This window comes from Sturnira hondurensis, unplaced genomic scaffold, assembly GCF_014824575.4.
Source record: "Sturnira hondurensis isolate 20B ecotype Veracruz unplaced genomic scaffold, ASM1482457v3 Scaffold0001872, whole genome shotgun sequence".
Classification (NCBI taxonomy): Eukaryota; Metazoa; Chordata; class Mammalia; order Chiroptera; family Phyllostomidae; genus Sturnira; species Sturnira hondurensis.
Window position 1 is genome coordinate 24,469,681 of NW_028074503.1, and position 26,590 is coordinate 24,496,270.

Consider the following 26,590-nt stretch of genomic DNA (forward strand, 5'->3'; position numbering starts at 1 on the left):
AAAAAAAAAGACAAAACTAGTCCCATACCTCAGTAGTTCTTGAATAGTAACATTGTTCTAAAAGCCTGGTGTAATGGTTGATGCTTCTAATAATGGCCCTGAGTTACTGAGAGATGATTAAATGGTTTTTAGCATGCTTTGGTTAATGAGGCAGGACAGTATGTGATAAGCTTTAGAACTTCCCACAATGTGGCGAACGTGAAAGTCTCAGTGCTGAGAGCGATAAAGCATCCTTCTGTCATCTGTTAAGGCAATTTATCTAACATGCCCAGCACCCAGATCGTACTGGATAAATGAGGCATCACTTCACAGGGTTACAGGAGTTAATGTTTGTAAAATACCCCCCAGTACATGAGAGGCACGCTCGCTCACACTGCTGGAAACGGCTCCCACGACTGACCCCTGCTGGAGCTGAAGGAGGGTTGCAGGCACACCTGAGCACATGCAGAGCCTAGAGGACAATGGAGCCAGGCAAGGGACTGATGCCCATCAAGAAAGAGCCCTCTCTGACTTCTGTTTTTAACTTTTTCTTGCCTGTCTTGCCCTAGAAGGCCTCAGCCACTGTTATGTTTTGCTAAGTGGGAAGCAGATGTGTTTTAGGGGTACCAGGAAAAGGCCTGTGGACTGTCTCGCTTTGGGTGGCAAAGATTGTCACCGGGGTCTGTGTTCAGGCTTGCCTTGGCTTTTCGGCAGCAGCCAGATTTGAGGGGACAGTGGCCTGGAGCGGGGGCTTTGCACCACCAGTGACTCAGGCATGACCCAGCCTGGGTTTTGAGTTGCATCTTTCTCAGCAACACATAGTTGGGAAATGGGTAATGGGTTCGAAGGTCTATGACAAATGATCTGACAAGTGCCAGGGCCTTGAAAGCCTGCCCGTGCTTCCCCATTAAGGGGGAGGATGGTAATTATATCCTGGCATTATTGCCATGCCATTGCCATTTATTAAGCTCTTACTATGTACCAGATACTGTGCACACATGAATACTTCAGCTCAGATGCTATCAACCCTACCAGGTAGATAGTTTATATAGTGAGAAGATCAAGACTCAGAGAGGTTAAATGACTTATCCAAAACCACACAGCTCACCGCGGAAGGAGCTGAAGTTGAAACCCAGAGAGGAGAAAGTACAGCCGTGTGCCAGTAAAACTTCATTTAGTAAAACGGGCGGCTGGCCCACAGGTGATCGTTTGCTGAACCCCAGGCCAATGCATTGTGAGCACAGGTGACATTTTCAGACAGAACTTCTGATCGTGGTGTGTGGTGACCATGGAGGCACATGTGGAAGGGAAGCCTCTGCCAACGCGGGACCCCAAGTGAGCACAGGCATGAATCAGATATAAACTTGGCAGTGTTAAGCCACTGAGATTGCGACGCTGTTTCCTCCTGCAACAGAACCTCTCTCTGCTGAACGAGACTGTGCCATCGATGCAGATAAAGTTTCACTCTCTGCATTCTCTTCGTCCTCATCACCACAGTAAACATTTGCTCAACACTCACCCTGGGCCAAGCACTCTGTGGAGGCCTTTACCGACTTTGCTTCAGTAACTCCTTCCCACAACCATGGGGCCAGAGTACTGCTATTACAGCCACTTTTTCAGAAACAGGGGAGGAAGATCAGAGAGGTGAGATGACTTGCCCACGGTCTCACGAAGGGTTAAGTGCTGGAACTGGCTCAGAAGCCCACGTCTTTACTTCTGAATCCTGGGTTCTAAAGCTTTGCTTACCGTCTTGGGCTTAGGTCTTTGATTGTGTTTTTCTTTTATCCCGTCTCCTCTTTGATTGCTGCTCCCGGCCGTGTGTGCTGTTTTGACATGACCCCCAGTGGCCCTGTTGGCAAGGTGAAAACAAAGAGGGCTGCGTCCAGAAAAGTGCTGGTCTGAGCCAGGGAGGAGGCCGATGGGGATAGCCAGAGGGATGGATTGGGTTGGCAGTTCGGGCACACACAGGAAGATGGCCACTTTGGAGGGAGGTGGATCTCAGGAGTCACTCTCCGTCATAGTTGTGTGTGTTTCCATTAGTTGTATCCTAGGCATGTTGTCATCTTTCCACTCTCAGCCACATTCTCTGGAGGGAAGGAATCACTGACATTCTGGAACTGTCTTGAGAAATTGTGTTACGCCCCCTCCTGGCCTGGCAAAGCACTGGACAAGCTATGCCTGTCATCTGTGATGGCTTTGCAGATAATTGACCATTCTCATATTGCAATGGCCTAACTCTGTTTGACCCATTAACAAGAAGCCACATAATGCATTCTTGTGACTTCTGAAGAGCTACCCCTGCAGATACTATCCATTGCATCATTCCACAGTTCCACTTAATTAAATTTCTTTCTTTAGTGTCATGGAAACTTTCTCATCAAAATGATGCCTCTCCCTAATCAAAAATGAGAATCGCAGCCCTGGCCAGGGCAATGCAGTTGGTTGGAACATCGTCCCGTAAACTGAAAGGTCGCAGGTTTGATTCGAGGTTCAGGCACATACTGAGCTTGCAGGTTTGGTCCCCAGGGTGGTTGTGTATGAGATGGCAACCAATCAATGATTCTTTCTCACATCGATCTTTCTTTCTCTCTCTCTCCTTACCCCCCTCTTTATAATACGAATAAGCATGTCCTCAGGTGAGAATTAAATAAATAAGTAAGCAAATAAGAATTACATAAGCAGTTTTGTTTCCCTTTTTACCGATGCCTCCCGTTTGAGTTCAGGGACAGGAGGGAAGCCCACACTGCGTGGAACAGGAGGTTTTCCGGAGGAGGGGCTTCTTACCGGTCTCCCGTGCACTGACCGGGAGACCCAGTTTCTCCAACGGCTTGTGTGCTTGCAAGAAGCTGTGTATTCTACCGTCTCTGGCACCTGGCATCTCCGATGTGGTGCTTTTCCTCAGCATCGTCTTCCCACAGTGAGCCCAATAAGGTGCAACTTCCTACATTTAAAAAATGAATGTGGAGATAAGAGAACACCTAGCAGAGTTACCTGTTCGTGGCTGCAGAAAGTTTGCAACAGAGAGTCTCTTGGGGGCAGCCCTCAGTGCACCCGCGCACACCTCCACCAGGTGGATGCACGGAGCTGACCTTTTGCTGGCAGCTGCCACTGAGCTCCTTATGCAGACCTGGGCCAGGGTGTACCCTTGCAGATGTGACCTTAGAGACAGCTGCACGTCTCTCTGACAGCTGGGACTTGGTTCCCTGCCCTCAAAGAAGACGTCAGGACACCTTTTCATGAAGCAGAACTTAAACTTCAAGGTCTGCAGAGAAGGAGACAGTGGCCAAAGGAATGGCAGCGTTCCTCAGTGGCAAGCCGGGGGGAGGACTCTGGTGCTGGACCCTGCGAGGTGATCACAGGGTTGACCTCACTTTCCTCGATACACTATATGACTCCTTATGCAGGAACGGGGCCGGACTCTTTACATGGAGCCCTCTGCACAACCCCCTCAACCTCTCCTTTTTTTTTTAAATCTTCACCCAAGTACTAATATGTTTATGGATGAGAGAGAGAGAGAGAGAGAAACATTGATGTGGGAAATGTCAATTGGTTGCCTCCTGTGTGTGCCCTCAATGGGAATTGAACTCACGACCTAGGTATATGTTCTGACTAGGGATCCTGCAGCCTTTTGGTGCACAGCACAATGCTCCAGCCAACTGAGCCACCGGCCAGGCTCATCCTCTCTTTTTAATTTAGGTTTTTAAAGATTGAAGCATATTACCTAAAGTAATGCTCATGAATCTTAAATGTACAGCTTGTGAATTTTTTACATATGTATATACTATATGACCAGATAAACTATAGTCTCTCATATTTTAAATTTAAGTAATTTAAATAAGGCTAAAATGTTACTTAATTTCTCGAACATTTAATTCAGAGTCTTATTGAACATTATTATAAAAATAAAACTATTTGTAGTTGTAGCTTTTAAAGTCCATCTAATTGCCAATGTAAAGAATCGGGATCACAATTCACATATATTACTTCTAGACCTGCACAAATGTGTATAAATGAGCCTTCTATGAACTGTTTAATATTACAAAGTGTTTCTCCACTTCCATATGCAGCTCTTGTAAAAGCACCACACTAATCCAGGGGTGCCGCTGCAGCCAAGAGTTAGAAAAGGAAGAGAAGGACAATAATAATAATAATAATAATAATAATAATAATAAAGATATTCCGCCCTTCTGGGCGGTAACCCTTCTTCGTTATGCAGAAATCTGTCACACTGATGCTACCTAACAGGAAGGATTTGATGAGTTAATACGCAAGCGTGGGCACTGCTCCCCTTCTCCCCGCGCTCCCTTCTCCCTGAAGCTACATCTTTCTCTGATCGCACCCGTGGCAAAGTCCCCAGTTTTTCACAACATTTGGACACAGTGACCTTTTGCTTTGAGGACTAAAGCAAGAGCTGAGAAAGGTTTCCCTGGGGCTTCAGTAACACTAGGTAATATTCAAGGTACTGTAGCACTGTGTGGGCGCCCAGCCCTGGGTCCCGAGTGACTGGAGGACCCAAATATCCTTTAATAAGTGTGTGTGTGACCATCCAGGGCTTTCTGAAGTGGGGCTCCAAGCCTGTGTCCTTCTTGCCTGAGTCTAAGGGGTGGTTGTTGCCCCAAATATGAATGGCTTAAACAATGTAGAAGTTTATTTCCTTCTCACGTGACCTTGCAAGTCTAAGTAGTCCACGAAGTCATACCAGTTCCTCAGCCAGCAGCCCAGGCTCCCTTTGTCTTGTCGCTCCCCTGCCCTAACATGTTGCTCTCATTTGAATGGTTCGGGATGGTGCCCGCCATATTTGCACATCAGCCAGAAGGAAGGGGAAAGGTTGCAAAGCAGGGAATGTCCCTCTTTTGCTGGGTCTGACCATGAGGCTGCACACGTCAATTCTGTGCACATCCCACTGTCCACGGATGGCTGAGAAACGTACTCTTCCCCTCAGTGTCTTCACATCCAACTAAAAATGACATTTCTATGAGAGAAAGGGAGAACCTAACTTGGGTGAGAACCAGTCATTTTGGCCACAGGTGTATATTTTTTACACAAGTTTGGAAGGAGGGATGACAGCTTAGATTCATGGATATAGATTCAGCTTAGATTCATGGATATAGATTCAAGGATACAAGGTTGCCTATATTTTGCTGTAATTCATCAAAACAACAGACATGTAGGAGAAGGCTTTGGATGGTTTAAAGCACATCGCAGGCCACATGCTACCTGAAATATTTAGCTGAAGTTCCTAACTCTTTCAAGACACCTGGCAGAGGTGGTTAGGGAACTGACCTGGGTTCAGATGCACAACCAGCCACAACCTAGTAAAGTGAGCTTGAGTCAGTGACATTATTCTCTTGGCTTCAGTTCGCTTTTAGTAAAATGAGGCTTTGGACTAATAGACAGCTGGTTTACAAAGTGGGTTCCAAGGATCCTTAGGGTTCCGTAGGGTCATTTCAGGGGGTAAGGGTTGGCTGGGGACTCTTCTTGCCTAAGTACTAGTCATACCATCTCTATTTTTATTGGTTGCAGGGCATGGGGGAGGAGAGGACTGTTACGGCTAAATAGAAAGTCTGAAAATGCCTGGACACTGTGGTGCCTTGTGGAGGTCGCGGCTCATGGAGTCAGATTGCCTGGCTTTGAACCTCACCTCTGTCGCTTGCCCTCTGTGATGACTTGGGCTGAGGTACTTGGCCTTCCTGAGCCTCATCTCTAGAATATTGTTCCCTCTTTTAAAATATTGCTATGATTATTTACCCCTTGGGATTGTCTTCAGGCTGAAATGAGATAATATAGTTGAGAGGGCTTGTGTTGGCAAGTCTAGCATGAAAGGCAAGTTTAATAAGTGGGGATGATTGCTATCGTTGTCCCCACCATCCACCTCAACTCCAAGGCGTCAGCTCGGAGGCTTTGTGTTTCTGTGCATTGTGCCGGATGGAGGGCTCTTTTGTCAAGTGAATACTTCTCAGTGGGTTTTTCTCTTCACTCTTGAGTTTTTGCAGGTTCTCTCAAGATGAGGCACGTTAGACTTAGCTCGTTCTGGGTAAAACAATTTAAACATGACTAATATGTAGTTTCTGTAATTTCAGAGGCAACATTGAAAGAACTAATTTCTCACAGAGAAAACAGCTTTAGTCTTTTAAATCAGGGACAAAAATGGTTCCATTTTTTATACTGTACATGGCAGGAAATAAAATACAGAGCTGAAAGCCCTTTAAACAGTTAAGGAGAGGGATAAGCCCATGGAAAACCCCATGATATTACTTTTTGTCAAACTTGACTTTCCAGGGATTAAAGTGCCTTTGATTTTGGACTCCAACTTATTCCAGTTTGTTAAACCCTTGACAAACTCCAGGCGGTTGCTCTCAGTGGTTCCTTGTAAGGGGGTCTTATTATTACAAAGCCCAGTGCAGAGCCAATGAAGTTATGTTGCTAAACTGTATGGTCCTGGTACTGAGAAGGCTTAGGGATCATGACTGCAGTGTCCTTCTGGCTCAGTTTGTACTTAGACCAAGAATCAAATGGAAGAAATGGGACAGGACTTCTGATCCACTTGCTCATCTTATGATTTAAAATCCTCTCTAGACTAGTCCTGTTATCTTTACTCCAATGGGTAACCACAGACCTTTAACCACCCCTCACTCGTCTTGTTTTCTAGCTCTGTAACTGCTCTCGTTTGTAGAATCCTCACATCTTCATGGTGAAGTGACGCTCAGACTTCATCCAGTGCCAGACTTCCTCATATCATCCTTGACCCGTTGTCGCTGTTTCTTCTCCAACGCAGGGAGCTGCCTGCTTTATTAGGAGTTGGCCCTTTGGAGGAGGGTGCCAACATACCTGATAACTTCCGTCTTGTGCCTTGACACCAGCTTTCCTGAGATCCCTTTTTTACCCTTCCAATTTTACCCTTCCGATCAACCCCATGCCAATTTGACCCCTCTTCCAGAGCAGCCTTTGAAATATTTGAAGCCAACCCACCTCCCACTGCAGTCTGAACATTCTCAGTTCGCTCATCATCCCTCATGTGCCGTGGTGCCTCTGACCTGCCTGGCCATCTCTCTGCAAAAGAAAGAATCATTTGAAGGATCCATTGTGAAGGCTCCAATTTCTGTGAACCTGGATGAACAGGATCCAGCCAGAGATTCCTAGCTTGAGGTGCATGAAATCCTGCATCATATACTAATTAGGCTGCAGTCACGATGTCTGACACTCCTTCACCAGAAAAATGAAGTGACCGGCCATGATTTGTTTTTCCGTGAGTCATTATGATATTTGCCCAGCACAGGAGCCGCCTCATCAAAATTCAGGAGTTTGCCTTAAAATGGACCTAGAATCCTTGTCTCATCCAATAAGACAAGCAAATCTCAATTGTCATTGATGAATGTCCCATCTTCTAGGGTGTGTTCAGTAACCCTTCCTTCCCCAAGGCAGTGCTGTACTCAGACTCAAGGAATCCTCCTTTAGGCACTACTTTTAACTACTTCATCCTTTTAGCAAAGCTGAGAACCATAAACCAGATTGATAGGTCTCTCTCTGTCCCCTCTGCACTCCTTTCTGTCTGCATTGTTGGTGACAGGAGGCGCAACCTTGGGCCAGGCTGACTACGGGGAGCTTGCAGTGAGCTGGGACCCCAGACTGTGCTGCAGAGTCACCACCCCCAAACAGAAATGGGGTGTTGACTCTCCCCGGGAAATGCAGGCCGGGCAGCATCTTTGTTTGGGTTGGCAGCCGGAGTCATGCCCTTCACTTTCGTTGAGCCCGATCACTTGCTGAATATTTATTTGTCCCAAAGATTATTTAGTTATCCTCAGGAATCCGGGCTCTCTGGCCAACTTTTTCCCTTTGGCAGGGGTTCCCAGTGGGGAATGCGAATGACCTCTTCTCCTTTCGGAAGGGGCCTTAACCGTCATCCAGTTGGAAGTATTATAGTAGAAAAGCCAAATGGGACCCAGGGGACACATGACTTGCTAAAAGATAGCCACGGAGCTAAGACTAGAACTTGCACCTTCTGATTCCAAATCTGGGGTTCTTTCTGGAATTTCTCATACTTTTGGGAGCATATCGTTACTTGAAGAACTGGTTAATAAAATGCAGATTTGTAGGTCTTCTCTCTAGAGTCTGATGTGAAACCTGCCTGTTGAACTTGCACTTCCCGGTGGCCCAGGATCTGGCATTCCTGCATTTACTGGATCATTCTGGGTAATCGATACTTCCTGTCTGCCTATAATCACTGAGGGAAGGAAGTGAGGCTACGCAGTGAAATATGCAGATCATCAAATACACTTATTTAAAAAGTTACAGCACAAAGAATATCACAATTATACACAGAAAGAAAAATATTTTGCCGGTGCCCAGCCCCCATCAAGCCATCTGTTTACCTTCCCTTTTGTCCTTGGAGAGGTTGCCCACCTATTTGGGTAACTATCAACCTGATAATTACTTGACCTTATTTTTATTTCTTTGAAGCCAAGTAGCCTCTTTATTATTTGATTTGCTAGGAAACGGGGCCCTCAAAAACCATGAAAGAGGGAAAACAGTATTTAGTAGTATTTCACAATAATAGTTACATCGTTGGGCCCTATGCTCAGTGTTTTACACACATTCACCCACCGAATCACATCGACCTTATGAGGAAGGTCCTATTATTCTCACTTTCTCGATGAGAAAACTGAGACTTGGAAAGCCTAAGCAGCTTGAACCAAGTTCCCCGGTTCGTAAGCAGTAAAGCTGAGAGTCAAACCCTCTAACGTTAAAGTTTATGTTCTTCCTCATCACACTGCCTTCCAGACATGGAAACAAAAAACAGAAGACATCTGTCTTTCAGGTCCTCACCTCCATGAAGGAAGGGATGTAAACAGGATACGTCTGGAGAACAAAAATAGCGTGTCCTTAAGTTGTAAAACGGGGGTCAAAAAGAGATGGTGCCGTGGGGAGTAAGGGTGGGGAAACATCCATGTGAGCTGGAAGCCTTTAATGCAGGGGAGAAAAATGGGGCTTTATCCTAACGGCAGAGGCAGCCGGGGTAGGCCTGGGGGCAAGGGGGGAACTCGGTGAAACGAGAAGTCACAGAGAGCCCAGATGGGCCATGAAGCCATCGATTTTGGCCGACTTTCCACTGAAAGTTGAGATTTTACTCTTCTGTCTCTCCAGAGCCGTTAATTAGCACTGAGAGAACCACAAATGGTAGGAATGAGAAGCTGGAAAATTGAGCTGTTAATAAGGCAGAGTAGAGGTGCTATCAGGAACAGAATTTTCCCCAGAAATGAAATCTCCATCGTCCCCGGTGAGTTAGTTATTATGAAAGTTTGCTTATGATTTCCCTGGAGTTTCTTCCATCTCTTCCTTTTCCAAGTTTTTGTGAATGGTACTTGGGACCATTCATTCGGCACTTCATGTGCACACATGCCAGTGTTTCGTGTGCTACTTGTCACCATTAGTGATGGCAACTGACATTTAAATCTTATGCCCTGTGCTGGGCTAGGCACGAGAAATATTTCAGGCTCTGCCATTGGTCTTTACAGCCTGTTTGGGGAGACCAGCCTCGTCCATAATACTAATTAACAGCCCTTCTAGTTCTCTCTGATCTCAGTGGACTTTCCTATAAGGGGAGGCCAAAGATTAAAAAGACAGATCAAACGTGAGCCAAAGCGTAGGAGAAGGGAGAGGCCATGAGTCCTGGGTATGACCTGGGGTGTGAGGGACTTGTCTTCTAGAGAAGACAGGCCCTGAAAGCAAGCTTTGCCAGAAGGGCTGGAGCTACGCAACACGGGGGAGCTCGGATGCTTCAATCAGGTCTCTCCCTGCCTACACCGTAGCCCCTGGGAGGGGCCAAGGATCCAACTGCAGGATCCAACCCCGTCTCCCCTGGGGACATGTCCCACACATCGCCCAGCAGAGGCAGTGGCCAGTGGGGCTCCCTGGGAAGGCTCTGTGACAAGGTCAGTGTAAAGAGCATTTTTAGAGAGGCCTCTCGGGAAAGGGGAAAGAAGGAAGTGGGACTGAGCATACATTTGGGGTGTGAGGCTGTCCCAGCAACAGCCTTGGCTGACACTCTGGGGCCTTCGGCAGCTGAAATGGCCCTTCAGAGTTGCTCCAACTTGCCTTTGCACCCTCAGGTCACTGTGTCCTTGGATGTCACCTCTCTTCCACCAAGGCACTTGTTAGTGAGGGTGGCACCCCTGCGTCCATGGCAGTAAGTCCTTCATTTCTGAAGGGGGACTTGGGCAGCTCATAAAAGGCTGACATGTCACTGAGAGTAGCTCACTCTCAGATGGCGCTGGGCTCCTGACTAGTGGCTTCGACATAGGCAGAGGAGGTTTGGAATCACAGAATTTGTTTAAAGAACCATAATTTCCAGGCCAAGAAAGACCATGTTGGAAATGGTTGAGCAGCCACCCCCACAAACTGTCAAGGAGGGGGCTTTCCAATAGGTGTGTCATTTGTAAGAGGGTGAATGTCAATGTCCCCAAGTCAATTAATGATCACTGGCGAGGAATCAGTGACCTGTGCAGTCAGATAAACGCTATCATTTCAGATACTGTTCCCTGAAGATTTCTATCAGAGACAAAACCTTTGGAGTGAGATAAATATCTCCGGCGTACACAACCATTAGTTCTTTTGGGAGATAGCTAAGGAAACAAAATAATCTATAGCATGCCTCCTTCCCAGGAGCTGAAATAGCTCTGTGGGTATCATTTCCCAGCCTCGGAGAGAGCTGTTGGAGTTAAGAAGGGGCGTTTATTCTATTTACTTGGTCAGAGATAGGGGGAATCTCCATGGAGTGAGGTCAGTTCCCCGACGTCTCAGGTCTGGAAGTGGCTGATCCCTGGACCAGCAGCTCTCAGTGGCTAAAGTATGGATATCCTTGGCGTGGGGGGGGACGAGAGGGGATAGACCTCAAAAGAATTATAGAGATTGTGCTACAGTGCAGAGTTTTAACAAACTCAGACTCCTCTTAAATCTTCCTGTGCCCAGGACTTTCCTGCCTGTGTACACAGGACTGGAAATGCCAAGTCAGTTAAGCTAAAGAAGCGGAATCTTCCTTTAATTTTTCCTGCCCTCATTCCTTACAGCTGATCTGTCAGAAATCTTATTAGTTCCACTTCTAGAAAGCATTTCGTATCCCTCTCCACCCCTCCACCTTGACCCCAACATCCAGGTTCAAGCTACCATCTCGTCCACCCCTGGATCACTGTGAAAGCCTTCCTACTGATCTCCCTGTTTTCACTCTTGCTCCCCCGCCCCCACCCCATCCCACCCCCAATACGTTCCCTCAGGAGTCCACCAGAGGGAACTTGTAAACATGCTAATTGGATCACATTACTCCCCTGCGGGGAACACTTCATGGCTCCCCAGTACACTGGAATCAAGTTCAGACCCTGTACTGCTCCATACCAGACTCTGTGTGATTTGCCTGTTCAACCTCCTTCCTCACTGCTCTTCTTGCTCCAGCCCCACTAGTCTCTTTCTTGAATACACCAAGCTCTTTCCCACCCCAGGGCCTTTGCACTTGCTGTTTTCTCTGCCTGGCTCACTCTTCCTCCAGCAGTTTACAAGGATGGCTCCTTCTTATCTTTCAGGTCCAAACCCGCATGACATCTTTTCAGAGAGGGCTTCTAGCTGAGTTGATCCTCTGCCCTGAGAGATGGGATCAAATCATTTATATCTGTTTATCTCCTTCATGGCCCTTATCAAAATATGATTTTATTTTGTTTATCTCCATTTTCTTAAGTATTGTCTCTCTCCTCTCCCAGTTCTCCCGCAGCGGAGATCTGTCTGTGCACTGGGTTTCTGTTCCATCCCAGAGCTAACACAATAATGGGGACGTATTAGGCATGTAACCAGGATATGGTGGGAGAATGAATGATTGTAATGAGTATACAGGCTTTTACAGGCCTATTGTACAAGTGAGACAGAATACAAGAGCACCAGCTAAGCCATCATTTCTTAATTACAATCCTAGAGATTGGTACATTGTTTTTTTTTTAATGTACAAAGATTTTATTGAAGGTTCTAGAAGAATACACTCTTTAAAGGAAGTCAGCACGTGAGTAAATTGTAATGATGCCATGGAGCTAGTAAATGGTGTGATAGTCTTCTCATTCACAGGCTTTTTTATAGCGTATTGCTTATAAAACAGTATGTACTGCATGGTCCTGTTTTTCCTTCTGTAACGCGTTTTTATATACATTCAGCAAAAGCTGGAAGGATGTTACCAAAGTGTGAGTGAGGATTATTTGGGATGTTAGGGTTATTCTTTCTGGCTTGTTTTTCTTATCTTTATTGTCCAATTTTGATACAGTAGATTTATAATTTTTTAAAGCAGCAATTGTTTTTTTAAACATTGTATTTTATGAAGTAAAGAATAAGTACCATCTTTGACATTTGCCTAAATCTGACTTTTGATACCTTGGTTTTAGTTGCTTTTCAAAATAAGCTCTGAGTTAGGGGTTTGGTGGAGGTGGCGGCCGTGGTGGCGTGGGTGGTAATACTGTTTTAAGACAAATCTCTCCCAAGATATGCAGGTGTCCTTCCTGGAGGCCTTGCTGGGTGTGCCCTCCTGATGCAGCCTCCTGGGAAGTTTGGGCTGCCTTGGGGTCTTCGGAGAACTTGCTGTGTTCGGAAAATGACCCCGGAGCATCCACTGATCCACTTGAAGAGCATGGAATAGCTCTAAGCCTTGGCAAAGCACGGGGCCGAGCCAGACAGCCGTGTCTCCCTCGGTCTGTGGCACTGATTCCGTCTGAATTCACTCTCCGGAGTACCTGGAGATGGGAAATATCTGAAACTGAGATTCACATTCTAGTTGATTTGCCCTTGCCCCAGCACACCAGCGTGAGAAGGTGAAGTAGGCCACCCTGAAAACTCAACCCGCTTAGTGCTCCCCTGAGCTGGGGCACGGGGAGGACACTGGAGAGGGAGCAGGGTCTGCATCAGAAGCGGCTGGCCTCTGGGACCTCGGAGCACCGAGCCTCGGATGACCAGAATCCCAGATGCTAAGGGAGAGCAAAGATGCTGGGATGCAATGTGGATAGTTTTTTCCTCCTTCCTTGCTTTGTCCTTGCCTCCAATTTTCCACCTTTCCTGGGACCCCAGCATTCTTCTTAGAGAGCACCTATGTAGCTTCCTGCCCGCAAGACCCTCAGGAATCAAGAGCCAACATTCTGTGAACAGATGTACAGTGGAGATGGCAGAAGAGGCCTAGGAGCAGAAGGGTAGTCTCCTCCTTCATAGAGCTCCCACCTGAATGAGAGCAGGGAGGTAGGCTGTTGAGGGCAAGATAAGTATAAGGCAGGGACACCAGGGTGGGCATGGAGCTGGATCCAGGACTGGTGAGGTCTGAAATTTATAGTGTATTGGAAGCCCTCTTAAAAAGAAGAAATACAGAACAGCTCTCCAAGGATTCTGGAAGAAGCTCTTCCAAGTGAGGGGCTCTCAGCTTAAGCTTCATTAGTTTCCTGGTATATTAGTCAGTGTTCTCAAGAGAAACAGAACAAATACAATATATGTGTGTATATACAACACACGTTTGTATATAATACACACACATATATAATTTGCTTTAAAGAATTGACTCACAAAATTATAGAAGCTGGCAACTTCAAACTCTGCGGAGGGTTCTGGTAGGCTGGAACCCTAGGAAGAGCCAGTATTGTAGTTGAAGTCCAAAGGCTATCTCCTGGCAGAATTTTCTCTTGCTCAGAGGTCAGCCTGTTCTATTCAAGTCTTCAACTGATTGGATGAGGCCCACCCACATTATGGAGGGCAATCTGCCTTACTTAAAGTCTACTGATTTAAAATCTCACCCCAAAACACCCTCACTGAAATATCCAGGATAATGTTTGACCAAATATCTAGGGACCATGCCTAAGCCAAGTTGGTACAAAATTGACCATCACACCTGCTAAATCCTCCTCCGAATATGAGGTTAGTGAGTAGACCACGTAGTCAGAAAAGGTTTCTTGTGACAGGTGGGCTTGAACCAGTGTTGGTGGATGGATTGGGCTTCATGGTACCCACTGCTCTTGCATATTAAGCCACAAGAGAGACTACAGAGTCTGTGTCCCAATGCCCTCTACCAAGTGCCCCACTAGAAGCTGGCAGGATTCTGGGATGGCAAATGGGTCCATCGTCTTTATTCCAAGCAGCCATCAAGGCCATTACTTTTGGCCTGCTTGTCCCCATACTGTCTCACCACGGGAGCCTGTTTTCCTTTTTCTTGTCCTCTTTCCCCTCCCTTTTCTCCTCCTCACACTTTCCCTGTCTTTGCCCCCCTCCATCGGTTTAAACATTAGGCCGGACAAGGTCTGTCTGTCTCACTGGAGGTCCCAAGAGACTCCAGAACAGGCGCTTCATTCCGAATCCACAGAATGAGCCACAGCCTTAGCCCATGGCACCGCTCATGCATCAGGTCTCAGCGATGCTCAGGGAGAGGTTTTGTCCTGTCCTTTCCTGTCCTCCCTGCCCCCGCACCCCAGCAGCTCTTTGCTAATGTTACTCAGCGTCTGATGTTGTTCATCATGTAGGTATAATTTATACTTTAAAGGAGCTTCTCCACACTCTGTGCACAGGGAAACCAGCCTCCTGGCCATTCCCAGGCTCCCATCGATCTGTCAGACAAATGGGTGTTTTCATCAGCCCCGTAACTAAGGGAGGGAGGCGGAACATTACTCGCCCAGCTCGGCACTTAAGCGTTTTCTGCCCTAGCCTTGGCCAAGTGGCTTCCATTTCAGTACCTGTTTTGTTTCCTTGGCTGAATCCCACCCGGACTTCCCTCTGCAGGGAGATTCTGAAAGCAACAAGCTGACAAAAATCATCTGAGGTGGATACAGTGGATAGCAATGACCTAGTAAGGCCACAGACACTCCCTTCCAGAACATTCCTTACTGCTTCTTACTACTAGCTTCAGGGTCAGCCTCGGCCCGAGGAAAGGAAAGGCTTCAGCCATGTTTTCTACTCCATGTCCAAACCCGTCCTTGAGAGCCTTCTGATTTGAAAATGGAGCCAAAACGCCATACTTTACAAGGGTGTATTCACACCAGGTTCATCTGCTTGCCATGGTCCCTTGCCTGTATGTAGCACTTAGAGCATTTATCCCTCCTTGTCACGTGACCCGAAGAGGAGGACAGACCAGGTCGTCATCCCCATTCTAGAGAGGTGAGGCGAGGCCCACGCGTGCCAGCGCTTGAACCCGATCCTTGCCAGTTTGGAAGGGTGGTGGCTCTCTTGGCCAGGAGTTTGGACGGTGTTTACAGGCCACACCAGAGACCTGGCTGCACTGGGTGCTCTCTTCCCATCTTTTGAGGCTTCGTGGCAGAATCTTCGCTGGGTTAGTGAACCAAGTCTGGGGACAGCAGCATTCTCCCTGAGGGGTCAGATTCTGAGTGTGAGCTACAGGGCTGTGAGTATGTGCCGTGTCAGCATTCGACACGGGAGAGGTGATCCAGGGTGTTCTCTCAAAGCAGAGCAAACAGACATGTAGTCACTGGGGAATGAGCTTCCACCAGGCCACCCCCATCCATCTGTCTCCCATGGTGACTTCTGAGTCTCACTCTGAGGGGTTCCCGGTGGTAGGGGCTGGGGAGGAGGGAGGGCTGGTCCCCCCTGTAGCTCTCCCCAGATGCCAGGTTGCAGCTAGCTCAGCTAATTGGCAAGAAAAAGAGAGGCAAAAATAGTGAAAATCTGTGAATTAATAAAACAGCCTTGAAGCAACCGCCAAAATGTGTACAAATCATGAAATAATTAGAAGTGTGAAGAATTTGATCGGGTTGGCTGTTTCCAAATCCAGCATCTGATCGCTGTAGGAGTCCGAGGGCTGGCAGGCCACGGGGAGTGGAGATTCTTTCCATTGCCTTGTGATTTTGCCTCCCTGGCGCCTGGGCTCCTGGGCTCCTGGGCTCCTGAACCCCTTCCAGGGTCCTGACAGTTTCTGTGGAAGCTGCTAGAATCGAACTTGGACCTTCTGAAGGCCCATTAAGTACATGGAACATGGGGCGTTTTATGTTTTAGAAGAAAACTTTGTAAGAAAACTTCTAAAACTTATATCTTAGAAGAAAGTGTTTTTTTTGGATCTATGGGCCTTATTTAATCTCACTATCTCCAAATATTTTTCTCAGCATTTTTTTCAAAGGAGGAAACCAAGGCCCAGAGAGTGAATTGATATAAACCCAATTCTAAAAGCTAATGAGTAGCAGAACTAGGGCAAGAGTCAGGGTCTCCCTACAATCCCTCCAACCTCTCTCCCACCCACATTCTTCCTTTGGACCCCGCCCTGTTTCTCAGCAGTGCTAGATAATTTGTATCTCATGATTCTCATGGCTGACAGCCACCTGCTGTTTTGTTTTCCATGGAATTAAATGTAGGTAAGTTGTTCAACCCATTTGTCTGATTGATAAACTAAGGCTTATAGATAGTTCTCTGCTGATTCCGATTTCATTTTATATTCAGATTAAACTAGGGAGGTGAAAGGATCTGTTTTTTTAAAAAATCTTTCTGGAAACACTTTATGCAAAGAGATTTTAGGACTTAGTCTGCTGCAGAAGGGTAGAGCAATATGTGATTAGAGTTTCACGGTTTGGCTTTGTTCTTTTTGATCTGTGGGGACTTCTCAGAGTCGGTCCTTAGCTTCAGTAATTTAAGGGGGAGCATCACTCAGAGCTGAAGGCAGCATGCTCCGTGTTAGACATCCCGAGAGCAGAAACTGGAGCAGAACCCTGAGTCACACAGGCACCAGACGTGTGCTGTTAATTTCCCTGCCAGCAGCGAAAGCTCCCGGGAAGATGGTGTTTACATGGTGTTTACATGGCTTACAGCGAGAATGAGCAAATAACAGTGTGATTAAGTTATGCCCATTAGTTGGCTCCATAACTGGAATAGAAATGTACATGTTAATTTGGGATGGAAAGTTTTCAACCAAGTGGTGGCTGCTTGCACAGACTTGTCTCCGGTCTTCAGGTCTGGCCAATGGCAAAGCACCCTGTGGGAGAGGAGACTGGGGAATCAGGAGCAGGACTGGCTGCGGCATCGGAGAGGCCCTGTGCAAGATGAAGATGTGGGTCGCTCGTTTGAAAATTATGAAGAATTCCAGGATAGCCACAGCAGAGCATTACCAAGTACAAAGTTTTTCTGAGCATGGTGGGGCGCTGTGGGACCGCATAGTTCATATGCCCTTGAAGTTGGCCCTTTTTGAAGCCGTTGTAGAAAGCAGGGTATGAGCTTAGTTCTATGAGGTTCTCATTGCACCAAGTGCCACTCGCCTGGAAGGCAAGAGCTAAAAGCTGTTTGGCTTATATTTTGGAGTCACTTTGATCCCAACTCTGTTCCAAGTGCGGGGATTCGGCAGTGAGCAAGCAGGAGCTGCCAGGTCCGTGGTTGTGGCTGAAGGCTCAGGCCTCAGACTCTCAGCTCCCAGAGAACTTTAAGAGCTCCACCTAACCTTGTCTGTTTCCTATCTGTAAATAACTCCCACCTCTGTTGTGAGGACTAAGCACGGTATAAGCATGTGCAAGTGTGGGTTTATCAAGGGCTTCAGTGAGTGCTAGTAAAGAAGCAGGTAAATGGCCCTGTGGCGCACCGGAGGGAGCCAGTGAACGGGGTGGAGAATGCCCTTGGAGCATTCATTCGGCCTGGATCCTGGCTCTATTCCTTATGGATGGATACTGAGACTTGGGAATCTTGTACCACAAAGCCATTCCCTCTTCTTGTTCCCTATACGCCAGCTTCTTACCTCCATCCTGGGGACACAGGATTGCTCTGGATGCAGGGACCTCTCTATCCATAGTGTCCTCTTCTGACCCATGCTTCAAAGTCCTGAAATTCTACTTTTCTCTGTTTCTGCACTTGCGAGGGTCTCAGTAATGTGCTGGGTGAAGCTCATACTCCCTTATCCTGATATCCACAGCCTTCCCCCACCTTCCCACACCTTCCTTGCCAGACAGGCATCCTCCATCACTTTGTTACACGTAACCAGCTTCTCCCCCTGACCCTGTCAGCCTCCGCATTCATTCTCTCCACCTGTCTCTAAGTTTCAATTCAATTCCACAGACACAGCCCGAGTGCTTCTTCTTACACCCCTTCTGGAGCAAAGTACAGTCAATTCTCATTATTCATGGCTCCCATCTTTGCCAATTTGCCATCCCACTAATATTTATTTTTAACTCCCCAATCAACCCTCATGGTGTTTTCACTGCTATTCGCTGACATGTGCAGATGGAACAGCCAGAAAAACCGAGTCACCTCACTTGCACATTCCCAGCCAAGACCCAAGGAGGCCACGCTCTGCTTCTGGTTTCAGCTGTCATACTATAAACAAGCATCCTTTCTGGAGTCTATTTAATGCCACTTCTGTGCATTTCAGTCTTTTTTGTTGATGATTTCTTTGTTTAAAATCCCCCCAAGTGTAGGGCTGAAGTGCTATCTAGTGTTCCTGAGCACAAGAAGGCTATGATGTGCCTGGTGGGGAAATAGGCATGTTAGAAAAGCTTCACCCAGGCACGGGTTATAGTGCTGTTGACCATGAGTTCAGTGTTAATGAATCAACAATCTGGTACATCCGGGAAAGAGGAAATTCATCAAAATGTATGTGAGGCTACTCCGTTGTTTTGACCAGAAGCTGGAAGGGACCTAACCCTGTACTTCCCCTGGGAGCCATGGTTTGGTAGTCACTGATTCAGTGTTCATGGCGAGTTTATAGAACATATCTCCCACAGATATTGAGGATCAACTGTACCCTCCCCCCAAAAAAGGTTGGTTTCTACTAAGTGTCGGACATCAGGCAAACCCCTCTGGGACTCTGTGGCTCCCTACTTGGTCCGGGCCATTGCTTTTCTATCCTATGAGCTCATTTTCCATCAATGTCTGCCTATTATTCGATGCACACTTAAATGTTGCCTTCTGATGCTCCTTGATTGTTATTTTAACTCTCCAGGTGTGGCCCCCAAATGGACAGCAAGTCCTCTTAGGGCAAAACACCACCGGCCCTGACAAGTGTCCTTCCCGTGGAGGTGGACAATGAAGGAGTACCGAAGCCAAAGCAATCATTTGAATGGAATGTGCTGGTGGATAGATACTAGACACAGTAGGAAATAATACAACAGAACCTCTATCAACAAGAAAAACTTCAGAGAGCCTACCCCTCAGGGATGTTGTGAGGATCAGAGAGGTTTGCAAAGGCACAAAGTGAACTTTGAAGGTGCCACGTGAGTGTCAGGTGTTCTTTGCTGTTGACATCCGTGGGTGGCCCTGGGGAAGGGGTCACCAGGCGGGCTGCTCATGCCCTCTAGGCCGAGGGGCCGAGCACGGCTGGGAAAGGCTTACTCGGCTCTTCCGAAGCCAGGACCCCACCGCATCAGACCTGCCAAGGAGTTCACACTGTGAGGGAAGAACGTGATTTCAAATGACCCTGAGTCAGATGTCCTCTGGCATCTGCCCGCTGGGACTGCCTTCCCTCAGGCACAGGCCATGTATTTTTCAGCCAGCCCTCATGCAGTTCGGAGTGGTGAGGGGTGAGGGCTCTGCTGCCCGGTTACTGCGAGGGCACTCGTGACTCACTAGGTGGCCGTGGTCGGGGTGGACTGTAGGGCCTGTGCGCCTGTGTTTCTTCTCTTCGCTTCTGGGTGATTAGGTTGGCAAGGTTTTTCTTTGTGTGTCGTCAGAATCTGCCACCCCCAATCTTTCCTTTTCCAATGTGTTCCTTTAGCGTCCCAGCGGCCTATGGCATTTTCCTCAACTGTTTCTCTTGGGTTCTTTCACATTCTGTTGTATTCTGTCTCTCATTATGGATCTTTGTGAATGGTATTAAGCACCTTCTGGACTTGAATCATCCCTTGGAGACCGAGACTCAGTGTGGACTGTCCTTTTATTTGTACCACGGTGCCCAGTCCAATGCCCAGAATGTCGTGGATGTGTTGTTATTATCTGTTGAACTGATGGAGTAGTTTAATGAAAGCCTTAAGGAAGGTTCAGGTTCTGCATCTGGGTCCCAGGGGCCGTAATGAGATGGGCGTGTCTGACTCACAGTCCTCACCTGTCCCAGGCGTCTGCGTGACAGGGGAGAATCATCCAGCGATTCTCCATTCTGTGGTGAGTGGAGAGGCCGGTTGTGGCAGGACAGAGGTGGGAAGAGCACAGGAAGGTCCTCCTCAAGTCTGGAAGTTTCTCGAGACCACTGGGGGATCCCTTCCACTGGAAATCTTGAGGAGAGAGTGGCCTCCATCTGTCTAGAATGGTTGTCTGGAAACAAGGGTCCGCCTGTCCTGCAGCCCCTTTGGCCGGGCCCCTTCGGACTCTGGCCTGAGCTCTTGTGGCAGAAAAAGCCCCGGAGGTCCTGCTTCCTGTAGCCTTGAGCAGGCATCTCAGCATAACACTGGCTCAGGGAATGTTCTAGTGCATCTCTAGCAAATTTGACATCAATCTGGGCTTCTGGAGGTTTGATTCTTATCAGTTACCTCCCTTTGTTTAGTGGTTTACCAGGCCAAGCATCTGGGCAGGATGCTGCCAGATTAACATCACTAGAGTGCCTTGATCCTATCACCCTGAAACCCTAGGCGGCTTACACCGACAAAGGGACAAAACCCAAACTCCTTCAATCTTACTCCGAAGCCCTTGAGGTCAGGAGCTCTATCTGATACTCCTACTGCTCTCCTCGGGACAGCTGATACAACCAGGGATGAAATTCGAAGTGTTGGTTTGATTTTTATCTATGGCCACTTCTGGAGAATTGTGAGACTACAGTGTTGTCAGCCAATTCTACACCCCCAGGTAAAAAGCACAGTCTGCCACATTCTGGCTATTTCATTGCTGATAATTAGGGGAGGGGTGTTCGGAAGAATTTGGGGAACACGGGGCAGTAAACATACAGTTTGAGTTTGGGGCAGGGGGTGGGAGAGCTGTAGTTTAGTCGGAGGTTGAAGTTCAGGATTCTTTTTTTCCAGGTTCCTACCGCTCACAGATACAACTTTTTGTATCTCCCAGGTGCTTCATTCTCTCCCCTTTCCAAATGGGCTTAATGAAAACTGGTGACTCCCTTCCCATCAGCCCACAGCGAACGTGATGGGGAGCAGTGCCAGGCGCGATGCGAGCACCTGGCACAGTACAGTCGGAGTGTTGTTTGCCTGGCACATGCAGCCTTTTTTTGCAGCCTGGCTGTCAGGTTTCTTTCTTTCCAGGAAAACTGAGAAATGTGTGCTCTCAGAGCGAGTTCAAGGGCGAGGTGAGTTTGGTTCCAGGAATGAGAAACCTGAGTGGTCCATTGTAGTTTGGTTTTGTTCCTTGGTCCTTGGCATGGGTCATATCCTGCTGTGTTATATTTGACTTACATCTTGTATTGGAGCATCAACTTTTAGAGAAGGGGTCAGCCGTCATCTAGTTTTCATTCCCCCATCTTCACACATAGAGGCATTTTTATATGTCACGGGAGAAACTACAATCTGAGACAGCCAAGCTCTGTTCTTAATAAGGGAGCCAGGGACGACTAGGAATCGGGAACTACTGAGGATGAAAATATATTGGTTTAATATCCAAATAATATTATTCCCATTACACCCATGTGCTTTAGTGTTTCTGTTCTAAATCCTTAAGGCCTAAGAGCATGAGTCGTTTTGCCACTTTGTCTTTCTGTGTGATTACACGCAGGGTCTTGAATGCTCTGAAGCTGTGATTTTCCACCCTGGCTGCACTTAGAATCGCCTGGGGAGCCCCTAAACACCCTGATGCCCAATTAATTGAGACTCCCTGTGGGCGGGACACAGGCATCAGTAGCTGTCAGATTCCCAGGTGATTCCCGTATGCAGCCAAGGCTGAGCATGAGCTATTTGAGGACAGGGAATCTGTTTTATTAATCATTTCTCCCCAGGGCCTCGTAGAGTACTTGGCACAGAGTGAATACCCAGCAAATGTCTGTGCCTCCTATCAGCGCCTCCTTGTGGATGTCACATAACTTCGCACAACATGGTTCTCAGATCAAGCCTGGAGCCTGTCTGCCTCTCTCCCAGGGCCCCCTGCCTCAGTGTTTGCATTTCTGTGAGACTCAGGACTCATCTTCAATCTGTTCTTTCCCTCCCTCCCTTCTCCATACTTTAGGCCTTCACTGTGTTTATTTATTTGTTTGTTTGTTTTTTTTTTAGAGAGAAGGTAAAAGAGGGAGAGAGCAACAGATAAAGAAACATTGATTGGTTGCCTCTCACACGTCCCCAGCTGGAGACCTAGGTTGCAACCCAGGCATGTGCCCTGACTAGGAATTGAACCAGCAACCCTTCGGTTCCCAGGCCGGTGCTCAGGCCACTGAGCAAACCATCCAGGGCCAGGCCTTCACTATGTGTGGTGACTTTACATATGAATATCTCTCAATTCTGGGCATTTGTTTCCATGCTCACCAGCGTCATCCTCATTTAAGCTACTTCCTCAAAACCTCCCTGGCCGGCCTGCCTCTGTGCAGCCCTGCCCCACCCATCCTCTGCACCACAGTCAGAATCACCTTTATAAGGACAAACATGATCTCGGGATTCGTTGGTTAAAACCCTTCAGTGACCGCCCACTGCGGTTAGGAGACCAGACTTTTTTTTTTTTTAAATTTTATTTACTTATCTTTTAGAGGGGAAGGGAAGGAGAGAAGTATCAATGTATGGTTGCCTCTCATGAGTCCCCTGCTGGGGACTGGCCTGCACCCTAGGCATGTGCCCTGACTGGGAATCGAACCACAATCGTGTGGTTCGCAGGCCCGCGCTCAACCCACTGAGCTACGCCAGCCAGGGCCAGAGACCAGACTTCTTAATCTGGTTGGCAAGGCCCACGGTTTGGTGCACAGGCCCTGTGGCCTGACCTACTTTCTCGGTCTTAATCCACTCTGCTCTCTGCCGCATTTTTTGCACTCCAGCCCCTCCAGCTTTCTTTCATTCCCTTGACTTCCATGCCCCCTCTGGCCTTGGGGCCTTTGCATATGAGTTTCCCTCGGTCCAAAATGCTCTCCCCATCTCCCTCTTTCTCTTTGCCTCGTTAATTACTGCTGATCCTTCACTTCTCCGCTTAAGCGCCCTTATTTGGTGAAGGCTTCTCAGGCCCCACTCAAAACTCCCGTGTCCTGTGCTCTTTTAATATCAGGCCTGCTTCTCTGTAGGGGGTTGCCTTAGTCCGTCGCTGCCCTCCCAACTCGGTGATTGTTTGCCCCACGTCTCTGCCCGCCTGAGGTCCCGGAGGGCAGGGCTGCATCTCATTTACTCATTTTGTCCCCGGTGCTGAGCAAAGGTGGAGCACCCAGAAAGTGCTCGATAAATACTTGTGGACAAAACACCTAGATGCCTTTGCCAAGCAGCTGCGGACCTCGTTGGTCCTGGAGCTCCGTGAGCAGGTGCAGCTGCGGGCCTCTCTTTTCCCCTCGTCTCTCAGGCTGGGGCTGCCTCTCTGGTCCGAGACCCCTGTGCTGGTTTCTAACAGCGTAGTTATATAAAACATCCCACATGACGTGTCTGCTTTGCCCTATTTTCAGCAGCCTCCTAAAGACCTATTAATATCCACATCCATCAGTTGATTTCTTACCAGCATCTTTTGATGTTTCTTAATCTCCTTAGGATGTTCCTGAATTTTAATCCTTTGGGTCTTGACCTGAGGTCAAGGTATCCTGTATTCTGCCCTGTGGCACACAATGATTTTCAGGGGCTGCTCTTTTTCGTTTTGAAGGCCATGGCACGGTGTCCTACTATGTCATCCAGGTGCTTTTGTGCACCAGCATTTGTGGCCTCGCAGTGGTGGCTGGGTGGAGAGTGTGAGGACAAAGGTCCAGCCTCTCCCCTCCCAGCTCCCAGCTTGACTTCACTGCACACCCTCCCCTCATCTTAAAAGCCACCAGAAACAAAACTCTGCATTCACACCTTTCTGTCTTTGAGCCTCCCCAAAACAACAGACAGAACTTTGGACCACACCTTAATGACCTGGTTCGCAGACCTTCTAAAACATTTTCCCCCTCTGGGAAAATGAGATGTTTGGACTGGATTATTCAGGATCCTCAGGAATAATAATGGTAGAAATAGTAACAAGCAGTAAGAATACTAGCTAGCATCTATTGGGCACTCACTGTGTGTCAGGCACAAAGTATTTTACATTGTCCATGAAAACACAGTGTTTTCCTCTATTTTCACCCACATCACTTCGGACACCAAATGCCTGGGGGCTCTTGCCTCACGCTGACCATTTCTGTGACGCAGAATTGAGTGCCCTACAGTTTGATTCAGTTCTAACACTATCAACCTGAAGTTAGTATCAGAGCCCACAGGTCAAGGGCTCAGTCCCGCAAAACTGGCACCCACCTCGGATGCAAGTGGTGAATCCAGCTTGTTACCTGTGCTTCTGACTGGCCGTAAATCAAAGGTTCCCACCACCCCTACTCAGGTTTAATGAACTCACTACAGGGGCTCACGGAATCCAGGAAAACGGCTTACTCACTAAATTACCTGCGTATTACAAAGGATATTGAAGGATTTGAGTGAATAACCAGAAGAAGAGATACACAGAGTGAGGTCCAGAAGGGTCCTGAGCACAGGAACTTCTGTTCCTTGGAGTTTGGGGTGCAACGCCCCCACCAACACATGAATATGTTCTTGTTCTCCAACTTGGAGCTCTCCGAACTTCATCCGTATTTTTGAGATTTTTGTGGAGGCTTAATCACGTAGACATGATCAATGGTTAACTCCACCACTGGTCCCTCTCTTTTCTCCAGAGAATGGGAGGTGGGGCTGGAAGTTCCAAGCTTCCAACCGTGGCTCCGTCTGGCTGGTGACCAGCCCCCATCCAGGAGCCCACCAAGAATCATCTCCTTACAACAAAAGATGCTCCCATCACCCAGGAAATTCCAAATGATCAGCATCTGTGTCTGACACCTCCTCTCACTCAGGAACTCACAAGGCTTCTAGGAGTTCTCTCTCACGAACCAGGATCAAAGACCAAATATTAGCAGGAACCATATGCCATATAGTATTTTAGTTCTCAGTTGGGAATCCACCTATGCAAGGGGCCAACTTAAGTTATACCAGGATTTTTGTCTGTGCGGGGGATGAGTACCCCAAATACCCACATTATTCAAGGGTCAAGTGTATACTTTATATGTGTGTGTGTGTGTGTGTGTACACGTATTAGCTCATTTTTAAATCCATTAATCCCCTTTACAAGCAGATAAAGTAGGAATTTCTGTGACTCCATTTTACAGATGTGGAAACTTGAGCACAGTGAAATTAAGCAACTTGCTCAAAGCTGCAGAGCCAGGAAGTGACAGAGCTGGATGTCAAACGCAGGGACACCGGCTCCAGGGCCCCCACTCTGTCAGCTGGTGTAGAGGACAGAGACTGGGCTTTGGAGTCAAATGGACCTGGTCTCAGGACTGGCTCCGCCACCTACCAGCTACGTGACCCTGGCCAGGCTACTTCTGTGCGCCTGTTCTCCCATTTGTGAAATCGGGATAACACCTGCATCAGGGTGTGTCAGTTTGCTAGGGCCTCTGTAACCAAATACCACGGAATGGGGGGCTTATACAACAGACATTTTTTTTTCTCACAGATCTGGAGGCTTGAAGTTCAAGATCAAAATGTCAGTAGGTTTAGTTTCTCCCCTTGGCTTGCAAATGATTTCTCACTGTTGTCCTCACAGGGTCCTTCCTCAGTGCTCATACATGTCTGTGTCCCGATCTCTTCCTACGAGGACATAGTCATGGTGTATTAGGGCCCCCCCCCAAAGGATCTCATTTTGCCTTAATCAACTCTTTAAAGACTTATCTGTCGTTAACTACAAACATAGGCACATTCTGAGGTACTGGGAGTTAGGACTTCAACTTATAAACTGGAGGTGGGGGACATAATTCAGCCCATAATAAGGGGGTTTGGGGCACCTTCAAGGACATCGTGTTGGATGAAGTGCCTGACCTAGTGTAGGCACTCACTTAGTGTTGGGTCCGCCCCCTCTCTCCGCCAGGTCTGGCTCCCTATCCATCCCTTCCCCCGGGTCACGATGAGATCCGATGCTCTGTTGGCAGCGTGCAAGTGCGCATTGGGTGGAATCTGTTTGGCAGCTATTTCTAGAGTGGAAAAAATCCTCTCCTTCATTTTATATCCCTTATGGCATGGTTCACAGTCCCAGAGTTAACACTGGAGACCTTGAAGTCTTAGAAAAATATTATGATGAACCCCAGTCCTTCCAACTTTCATGACATTTTATCCAACGACGTTAGCTTGCCTTTCGGATGTGGATTTATCCTTCTGCCCCAAGGAAGGCAGCGTCTCCTTCCCCTCGCAGCTTCTGCCCCAAGGCAGAAGTGAGCAGCCTTGAAGAAATTAATTTTCTTAGGGTTGGTGCCAAGCACGAGGACTGGGAATGGGAATGAGCCTGGAAAGCAGAAATCTTTATGCTAGAGCCAAATTAGCTAAGTTCTAAGACAGAAACTTGTCATCTGCTTTTTCTGTGTGTGGTTTGCACCCTGAAAGGACGCTCTCTATTCCACAGTTGCTCATTCTGAGAGTTTGGTGTTCGAGTAAGGGAGGTGGGGAGGGATTGGGAACAAACTGTAACCTTAATGTCAAACCACTGTTGCTTTATTCAAAAATTTTTTTCTGGTTGTAAAGTCATGGTCATTGTAGAAAATTTG